Here is a 10,382-nt window from a genome sequence, read left to right on the forward strand (position 1 = left end):
CTTGGTGCTCTCTAAACTTAGTTGTTTTCTTGCAAGCATTTCATTACCCAACTAGGTGTAACACCCAACTTGGTAACGCTATCAGTGCTAACAGTGCTTGCTAGTTGAGTAATGAAATGTCTGCAAGAAAACAACCAAGCTCAGAGAGCACCAAGGACTGCAAAGTGGCAAATGTTTGGATCCTTTTCATTTGCCATTGACCCAAATTCACAAGATCTTTAAAGCAGCAGTGTCCATTGGGCGGGGGGGACCAAGGACCAGTTTTACAGAAGACAATTTTTTCCACCGATTGGGGAAAGGGGAGGAGGAGGAGGAGGAGGGGAGCATAACCTAGATTCTCTCACATGAGCAATTTATAGTAGGGTTCACACTCCTATCACACTGGAGAGTGGCTGCAAATGTAGAGGAAACTTCAATCATTCGCCAGCTTCTCACTTCTAGCTCCGTGGCCTGTTTTTAACAGGCCACGGAACCAGTACCGGTCCATGGCCCAGGATTTGGGGATCACTGCTTTAGAAGTAAAGGTTATTGTTGTGCACCTGAAGAATAGTAGATTAGCCAAGACTAAAACATTTTTAATTTACACTAACTGCAGTTAAGAGATCTTTAAGAGAAATAACTTGCATCTCATACAAGCCAACATGTTGTCCACTCTTGATTTGAGAAAGTCCTTCTGTAAAAGGTCTTCCGTTGAGTTGCTTACTGCATCTTAGCAGTGCCTGATTCAAGAACAGGAAAATGAAGGTTTATTTATTTATTAAATTTATATGCCACCCCTCTCACTGATATGACAACTCAAATTCCTATAGGCCGGTACTTTTGCCGTGTTCGTTTTCAATACATCTCAAAATGTGGTTATTTGGGAAAGCTGTGGAACATTATTTGGGAAAGCTGTGGGACTGTGGGACATGCCAGACTAATCTTATTGCATTCTTTGACAAAGTGACAAAATTAGTGGACCAGAGGAATGCTGGAGATATAATTTACTTGGACTTCAGTAAAGCATTTGATAAAGCAGACCATAACCTACTACTAGATAAAGTAGAAAAATGTGGGTTAGACAGCATCACCACCAGATGGATTCGTAACTGGCTGACCAACCGCTCTCAACGTGTAGTCCTCAATGGAACTGCATCTACATGGAGGGAACTATGCAGTGGAGTACCCCAGGGCTCTGTTTTAGGCCCAGTGCTCTTCAACATCTTCATCAATGACTTGGATGAGGGGATGGATGGGGAACTCATCAAATTTGCAGATGACACCAAGCTGGCAGGAATAGCCAACACTCCAGAAGATAGGCTCAAGATACAGAAGGATCTTGACAGACTTGAACATTGGGCGCTATCTAACAAAATGAAATTCAAAAGTGAAAAAAGCAAGGTTCTACATTTAGGGAAGAAAAACAAAATGCACAGGTATCATATATGTGGTACCTTGCTCAATAGTAGTAACTGTGAGAAGGATTTTGGGGTCCTAGTGGACAACCATTTAGATATGACCCAGCAGTGTGCAGCAGCTGCCAAAAAAGCCAACACAGTTCTGGGCTGCATAAACAGAGGGATAGAATCAAGATCACGTGAAGTGTTAATACCACTTTATAATGCCTTGGTAAGGCCACGCTTGGAATATTGCATCCAGTTTTGGTCGCCACGATGTAAAAAAGATGTTGAGACTCTAGAAAGAGTGCAGAGAAGAGCAACAAAGAAGATTAGGGGACTGGAGGCTAAAACATATGAAGAACGGTTGCAGGAACTGGGTATGTCTAGTTTAATGAAGAGAAGGACTAGGGGAAACATGATAGCAGTGTTCCAATATCTCAGGGGTTGCCACAAAGAAGAGGGAGTCAAACTATTCTCCAAAGCACCTGAGGGTAGAACAAGAAGCAACAGGTGGAAACTAATCAAGGAGAGAAGCAATTTAGAACTAAGGAGAAATTTCCTGACAGTTAGAATAATTAATAAGTGGAACAACTTGCCTGCAGAAGTTGTGAATGCTCCAACACTGGAAATTTTTTAAGAAGATGTTGGATAACCATTTGTCTGAAGTGGTGTAGGGTTTCCTGCCTGGGCAGGGGGTTGGACTAGAAGACCTCCAAGGTCCCTTCCAACTCTGTTATTCTAGTCTATTCTATTTAAAAGGCTGATTCCCTAACTTTCCGTGGTCTGCCAGTTTAATTGTCCATGTGTTGAAGTGGTCACACCAAGGCATTATGGGAAATGTTAAAAGTAGCTTGCTTCTTAGCATTGATTGAAGGCTTCACTGAAGGCATTGGTGGTTGATCTCACTGGGCTTCTGAGACCAATTTACCTATTCAAGAATGCAAATTCTGACAATGGTTTGACACACGTTGCCTTATTAATGCCGTTGAATTATAATTTCATTAGCTCATCCAATATTGCAAACCCTTAGCTAGATAGGGAAGCTGAAAGTGACACTTCTTTCCATCACTCTAAAATCTCCCTGACAGCCCAGTTGTGGGGGAAGAGGGTGGAAGCCACTGGTTGAAGTCCTCTCAGTTGAAGTCTAGGAAACAGAGTCTCACTGGAGAGACGATTGTTCAGCGAAAGACAGAAAGTCTTGGCCAACTTCTCAAAAAAAAAAAAAAACCCTCCACAAATGAGACTTTCACCAATGTTATCTTCTATTTTGAAATTCACCGCCCAGCAGATATTTTGATGCCAACCTATCAACAAGACAAAAGGCTGGGCCAGCTTATCTACAAAACAAAAGACCTTCATGCTCGGGACATGAAAGGATTAGCCCTTACTTAAGATCCAAACCAGGACAAAGCCATTAAGCCATAATAGAAATTGCCCAAAGCCTCTTCTTTTACATCATCACCCAGCAAGATTAAACCAGGCCTGGGACTCAAGACAACCTACAATGTTACCCCTGCATGGCCCCAGGGGAGTCTGAAAACCAATCAGAGTACTTTTCTTACACAGGAACAGGAAGCTCCAAGGCAGGGCCCAAGAGAGAGTATAAATCTTTCTCCCTCTCTCACCCATGTGCTCTTTTTGCTGTCCACCATTAAACCATCTTTCGAAGCAGTCTCCATGTTTCCAGTGTCTTTCTCCCCACTTGGAACTGAATCCAGATGGATATTTCTTCCAACACAAACATAATTGCTTTCTCCAGTGAATCGTTGCCATTTATTTCTTGGATATGCCTAGAACAAAATGAATTTTTTTTTAAATTTGATTTATATACCGCCCTATCAGATTTGTATATCTGCCCCATATATGGCTGTCGTTTCTTAATAAACATGCCTCGTCAATACAGGGAATAAAAAAGTCACCTATTTTATAGCATAATCTCTAATGTGTAGCTCACTCCATTGTCTTTTTGTGGCACATAATAATCCGAGGACTTCACGATTCCATTTGGCATGGGGCAATCTACGTTTCTTTCCAAAGATCAAAATGCTGATCTCAGTGGAAAGGAAGACGCCAAGAAACCTCAGCCAGCTGGTTTGCGCCATTACCAGGAGTAACATGTTCCTATGGTGAAATGACAGCAGTTATACGGAGTGTTTCCTTTTAACTATGCTTTTCCATTATACTGATAAATGGCTATTTAAATACCTGCAAGTTTAAATTACTCAGCTGGAAAATGCAGCAGGGGGAGGAATCAAAGACAAAGAACTTTTAAATAAATCTCAACCTGCCATATGAAGCAATTTTCATACCAGATGGCAGATGTTTATGATGGTGCTTAAAACAAGTAAAAAAAATTAAATGAATTTCCAAACTTACTTGTTTGAAGTCTAAAAGGGCAGCCTAAAGAAGCTTTGTGGTGTGTTTTCTCCACCCTCCGTTCAATTTGGCAAGGGGTCGATTTAAATATGACACCCACACCCCCAAAATTATAATTTGGCTATAAAGGAAAAGAAGAAGTTTCAAGAACACAAAAGTGCTTTTTTCTTTTGTGTGTGTGTGTGTGTGTGTGTGTGTGTCTGTAGAATGAGGGCTTTAAATGCCATTTTGTAGGTCAAAATGCCACAAAATGCAGACAACCCAAGAACAGAATATGCAGAGAAATTCTGCACTGGGGAAAAGAGTTTTAATACTGTTGAGTGTGGAAATGTTTTAACAGGTGATTTATTGGTTTATTCAACTTAGATGGCCACTCATCTCAACAAGTGACTCTTGATGTCTATTCAAATCTTATAAGGAAGAACAGTTGCATGGCTTAAAATAGATAATACCTTGAGCTGACCTCAGTCTGCTATGTAAGTATTTGCTTTTCTCTATGATTCACAAGAATATAATAACTACTTTTAAAATAGTTACCGTATTTGTCGGAGTATAAGATGCACCTTTTTCCCCCCTAAGAGGGGGTGAAAATTTAGGTGCGTCTTATACACCGAATGTAGCTCCGCCCACCCACTGGCCCCCACCCTTTGGCCTCTGCCTCCCAGCAGTTTACCTCCTTGCAGCAAGCAGCAAGAAGAAACAGCTCGTTTCAGCTTCAGCACAGCCTAATTAGCACAAGTTGATTGGATCGGCCTCCTGACTCTCAGCTGTCTTGCTCTCCGCTGTTTTGTGCGGGCCTCTGCCGCTTGCTGCAAGGAGGTAAATTGCTGGGAGCAGATTTTTTTTTTCTTGTGCTAATCAAGCTATGATGAAAACAAAAATGAAAGTAAAGCAGGCTGTTTGCTGTTTGCTGCGACAAGGCAAAATTGCTGGGAGGCAGAGGCAGATTTCTTTTTTTTGTTTTCCTCACCAAAAAAGGTAGGTGCGTCTTATAGTCCAGAGCATCTTATACTCTGAAAAATACGGTATATAGGCATATAGATGTATATGTAGATTTGAAACAAGCTCAACTCTTGGTTATTGCACCATAAAGTTTCACAAAAATAGCCAGATATTGCCTTCTTCTGAAATTCTTTTTAATTACAGGTAATCCTCGACTTACAACAGTTCAAAATTACGTCATTGAAAAAAAAGTGACTTATCACTGTTATTCACACTTATGATCATCGCAGCATTCCCATGGTCATGTGATCAAAATTCAGATGCTTGGGAACTGACTCATATTTACCACAGCTACAGTGGCCAGGGGTCATAGGATCCACTTTCGCGACCTTCCAATAAGCAAAGTCATTGGGGAAACCAGTTTCACTTAGTGACCGTGTTACTAATTTACCAACTGCAGTGATTCACTTAACAACTATGGCAAGAAAAGTCATAAAATGGAGCAAAAGTCACTGAACAAATGTTTCACTTAGCAACAGAAATTTTGGGCTCGATTGTGGTCGTAAGTTGAGGACTACCTCTCTTTTCTTCTGCAGATAAGAGCCTTATGTGGTTGCACGCATAGCGCACGAGGAAGGAGCCACGCATAAGTGCGGCTAGCACATTGTGAAGCACACAAAGCACATACCTGTTCGGCACTCAGTGAGTAAAAGGTTCGCCACTACTGCTCTGTATCCTGGGCCATCTGCCAGGTAAAAAAATTAAGATGGCCATGACAATCGGATTGATGTTCTGCCTGTTTTTATTATCTGTGTCCATAAGCTGCCTGGGAAAGCCAAGGGAAATCATCAAAACCATAAAAAAGTGAAAGTTATAATATTTTGGACATGTGATCAGAGGTGGGATTCAGCCGGTTCAGACCGATTTGGGCGAACCGGATGCTAATTTCACATCTGGTTCGCCGAACCGGTAGTTGCAAGGACTGGCTGGCCTGCCCACCCCGCCCCTCCCAGGAGTCTCCACACGGCTCGTTTTGGATGCGAGGTAAATGCAGGGCCCACATGGAGGCTTTGGGAGGGCGAAAAATGGGCCTCCTAGAAGCTCTGGAAGTCTGGAAACAGGCCTGTTTCTGGCCTCCGAAGGGCCTCCGGAGCCCGGGGGAGGTTGTTTTCGCCCTCCCAGAGGCTTGAAGAGAGGGTGCCTGGGGAGGGTGGGGAGGGTGAAAACGCCTCCCCCGCCCCCGTGGTGCAGGAGGCCAAGTAGGCCACGCCACCATGGCCATGCCCACCCAGCAACCGGTTGCTAAAATTTTTCAATCCCACCTTTGCCTGTGATGCAACAGCCAGAGAAATATGGCATACTTCACTTAATCCTCCAGGGAAAGATTGAAGGCAAACGAGATCCAGGCAGAAGAAGGATATCATGGCTTCAAAATCTAAGGGACTGATTTAGACAAAACTCAGCAGCACTTTTTCGGGCAACTGTTGATAAAAATAGGATCGCCAACATGATCGCCAACGTCCGATGACGGATATAGCACAACAACAAGAAGAAGACATGTTGCTTCCAAAAGGTTCCATGTTCACATCCTAATTCATCCACTTAAAAGGACCAACTAGCAAATGTCAAGAGTTTGGCTGATCTCCCAAAGCCAAAACGAGCTTTTGGCTGATCTCCAAAAGCAAACAGGCCTCGGGGCTACAGGCAAAATGGGGAAATTGGGAGGAGAAAAGATTTTGAAAGAAATTGTAAGCAAACCACCTGTATACTGTTGCCAGTAAGTAAGTAGTAGAAGTAAATCTCCATGAGGCACAAAGAGACACGGTCATCTGGAGGAAGACTGTACTCAGGGGTGCGCTTCAAAAATTGTAACTAGGGGTTCTATGCCCGGTTGCTAGGTGGGAATGGCCATGGTGGGCGTGGCCTAGTTGGCTTCCTGCACCATGGCGGGGGTGGGATTTGCCCTCCCCAGGCTTCAGAAGCTTTCCTTGAGCCTCTGGGAAGGCGAAAACAACCTCCCCAGGCTCCGGAGGCCCTCTGAAGGCAGGAAACGGGCCCATTTCTGGCCTTCCCAAACTTCTGGTAGGCCCATTTTTCGCCCTCCCCAAGCCTCCATGCGCGCCCTGCACTTACCTGCATTCAAATGGGCCATGTGGGGACTCCTGGGAGGGGAGGGGTGGGCAGGGCCAGCCAGGAGTAGGATTTGGGCGTTCTCCGAACTGCACAGAACCTTAGCTAGAGGTTCTCCCGAACCTCTGCGAACCCCCAGCAGCCCATCCCTGACTGTACTGTACATCACTTAGCAGAAGGTAGCGAAGATCTCAGCTTGACAACCTGGAGGTAGCCACTGCCGGTCAGTGGAACCAATATGAGGTTACATCAATTAACTATCTTACATAAAACTTCCATGTGGCTGGATTAGTAAATTGTAGCTCTGGAGCAGAATATATGTTTCGTGTGGAAACTTTCTACATTAGTACATCACTGAACAAATCAACAAACTTGATATCTTAATGTTGGTGTCATGACATTGTTAATATTATTAGGTCATATTGGTTAGCAAAGTGGAAATAGTCAAAAGATCTAAAATAGGCCCAGTTCCAAATGGCAAAATCTCTTGCCCATTTGGTGCCCTCTAGGTGTGTTGCGCTGTAACGGGCTATGAGAGTAACCTTGGGGGACAGGAAGAAGATATGCAGCTAGGACAATGGTCAGATAAGGGATATCTCAGTCCACATTAGCTTTAGGCTGGTGAAACCATTTCAGAAGGGTTCTGAATTCTCCCAAATTCTCCAGAAAATAAAGGCAAGCAAGGAGAGAGGTGCAGGATTCTGTGGCTGTAGCTTTACAATAAAGGTAGTATTGCTACTCATGGTGTTAATTTCCTGTCTGAACTAGCTAAGGACAAAATGTGTGCCCAACATATCCTGAGAACACAAATATGAAAGTCGTGCATAGATTGGATTAGAGCAGAGGTCTTCAAACTTGGCAGCTTTAAGACTTGTGGACTTCAACTCCCAGAATTCACCAGCCAGCTGTGGGACTTGGTCCACAAGTCTTAAAGCTGCCAAGTTTGGGGACTCCTGGATTAGAGGATATATGCAGCTCATGAAGGACTAATGATATAAAGTGACATTGAACAGATTGCTCTGTTTGCAATAAGAATCATGGCAGTAATAGAAGGAAGCTTAGACTTGGTTCTGTAGATAAATCGAAGTATAGGCTGGTCTGTCCCAATGCTGTTAATACCACTTTATAATGCCTTGGTAAGGCCACACTTGGAATATTGCATTCAGTTTTGGTCGCCACGATGTAAAAGAGATGTTGAGACTCTAGAAAGTGTGCAGAGAAGAGCAACAATGATGATTAGGGGACTGGAGGCTAAAATATACGAAGAATGGTTGCAGGAACTGGATATGTCTAGTTTAATAAAAAGGACTAGGGGAGACATGATAGCAGTGTTCCAATATCTCAGGGGCTGCCACAAAGAAGAGGGAGTCAAGCTATTCTCCAAAACACCTGAGGGCAGGACAAGAAGCAATGGGTGGAAACTAATCAAGGAGAGAAACAACTTAGAACTAAGGAGAAATTTCCTGACAGTTAGAACAATTAATCAGTGGAACAACTTGCCTCCAGAAGTTGTGAATGCTCCAACACTGGAAGTTTTTAAGAAGAGATTGGATAACCACTTGTCTGAAGTGGTGTAGGGTTTCCTGCCTAAGCAGGGGGTTGGACTAGAAGACCTCCAAGGTCCCTTCCAACTCTGTTATTCTATTCTATTCTAAATGCTGGTATGTCACTAACTTTAGCTGCACAAGTGGATATTGTTGGATATTCATGGAATCTGTACAATGCAAAATATCTTGAATAAACTAGTACTATCCTCTAGTGTTGAAAATCAACTGGGATGCATGGTCTAGAAGTTTGTTAGGGAAAGTGTCAAGGTTGCACAATTTCATACATCAGGTAGGCGAATGATCTAAACTCCTCCTCTAGTTCCTTACTTCATGTCAGATAATGACCCGGAAGCCTCATCTTCTGGTCAAGACAGCGTCTTCATTGAAACCATGGTTGAATGTAGGGAACCATCCGCAAAATGATATACGAGCAACCAGTTTCGTATTGGCTCTGCTGAAAAATCACATAAATTGCAGCCTTGGTACAATCAATGGTTCTGCAGGGGAGAAGGGCAAATTAGACTCAACTGGAATGGTGTGGATTACATTGAAGGCCCTGAATCATTTCCAAGGTGATATGAGATGCAAACCCCCAGTTCCAAGCACTAGGTCACATTTTTTAAATCTCACCCTCCCAGAAACGGATCTTAAGCCATCAAGCTAGATTTGTAGATCATAATTAGCGAGGAGGAGGAGGAGGCGATGGAGGAGGACGCCTGTTTATTAGGCAAACATAAGCAATCCTTTTGCCCTCCACAATGGAGATTCATTGACGAAACAATGAAGTGCGCGCAACACCCTTCCTAAATAAAGTTTCACCAATAGTGCTGTATGTTAATGGAGCTATTTCATTGTTAACGTGACTGACTGCTTATCGATTCTTCCAGTAATCCAGCGACGGCTTCAGAGTACAATTTCATTTGGAAGAGCCACAGGCCCAACCTCTCTGCTCAATTACAACTTTCAGAAGGTTGGATCGATAAAATTTAAATTGCTTATGGTAATCACAACTTCAAATCATTGCGATCAGCATAAGCAATCCGCTGACCCCAGCTAAGCTCCTAAATTGAAACGGGTAATGAGTGGTCATTTAGTTTGGATCCATTCATATTATTTGGAAGGCAGGTGATGAACAATTAAAGATTAGCCACTCTTTTGCCAATCCAGCATTCCCATCTGAGTTTCCAAAGTACTAATACGCATTTACCCGGAGGTATGAGCTTTTGCACTTCCTTAATGTGTATTCTGTATGAATAAGCAATTATATTTTCTATTAAACTATTTCAGTGTAATTGAATTAGCAACTATAATATTGCTAGGGCAAGCGGAAACCTTTCCTAGGGAAAAATTAAACAAGATTGGGTAATTCAAATTAAAGGATCGGGTAGGACGAGGGGAAAAAATGTGACCATTAAGGACAAATTGCACCCTCACCAAATGACAATTAAGCAGTATATTGCTTTACAATATACATATCCTAATACTTCAGGGAGCTTGGGTGGTTCATAAAGACATTTCCTATTTCATTATCAAATTCTACTCGTACTAATGAAAATTTAATCATTTGTTTTCTTTGACAAAGTAGGTTGCACATTTAAACCGAGATAGCCTGCAGATTTCATTTTATGATACATACTAACCTGGAGATTACATTTTAATAAATCATTGACAATAAATCTTCGTTGATGTTGCACAAGGCTTTACACGGGAAGTTGAGGAGGGAGAAAAGACGAGGGAATATATTAAGGGAAATGATCAATGAAAATCTCTTTATGCCAATAAAAGAACAGACTGTCTATCCCAAATGCAAACTTTGTTGCCAAGAAAAAGGGCCCAAAACCTTAATTTAAAGTAGATGGAGGCAAGACAAATATCAATAAAATCGTTAGGCAGAAATGGGATTGAATCACAGTTATTCATATTCACACAAGACCTTTAGCAAATAGAGAAGACCCTTCTGCAATTTAAAACCCTTGGCTAAATTCTAAAGTCCTCCTTATTCAAGATT

At 42.5% G+C, this 10,382-nt stretch overlaps 1 long non-coding RNA gene across 1 annotated transcript; it reads right to left on the reverse strand.

The window, feature by feature from the left end:
* Nucleotides 1–3,082: 3,082 nt before the first annotated feature.
* Nucleotides 3,083–8,823, reverse strand: LOC117655399 (uncharacterized). Its single transcript, XR_004588654.3, has 3 exons — nt 8,702–8,823; nt 5,386–5,523; nt 3,083–3,169 (listed from the first exon to the last, which is right to left on the reverse strand). It is a non-coding gene; the product is annotated as an uncharacterized LOC117655399 (long non-coding RNA).
* Nucleotides 8,824–10,382: the final 1,559 nt, after the last annotated feature.

Source organism: Pantherophis guttatus, chromosome 7, assembly GCF_059756535.1.
Source record: "Pantherophis guttatus breed Tessera chromosome 7, ASM5975653v1, whole genome shotgun sequence".
NCBI classification, from domain to species: Eukaryota; Metazoa; Chordata; class Lepidosauria; order Squamata; family Colubridae; genus Pantherophis; species Pantherophis guttatus.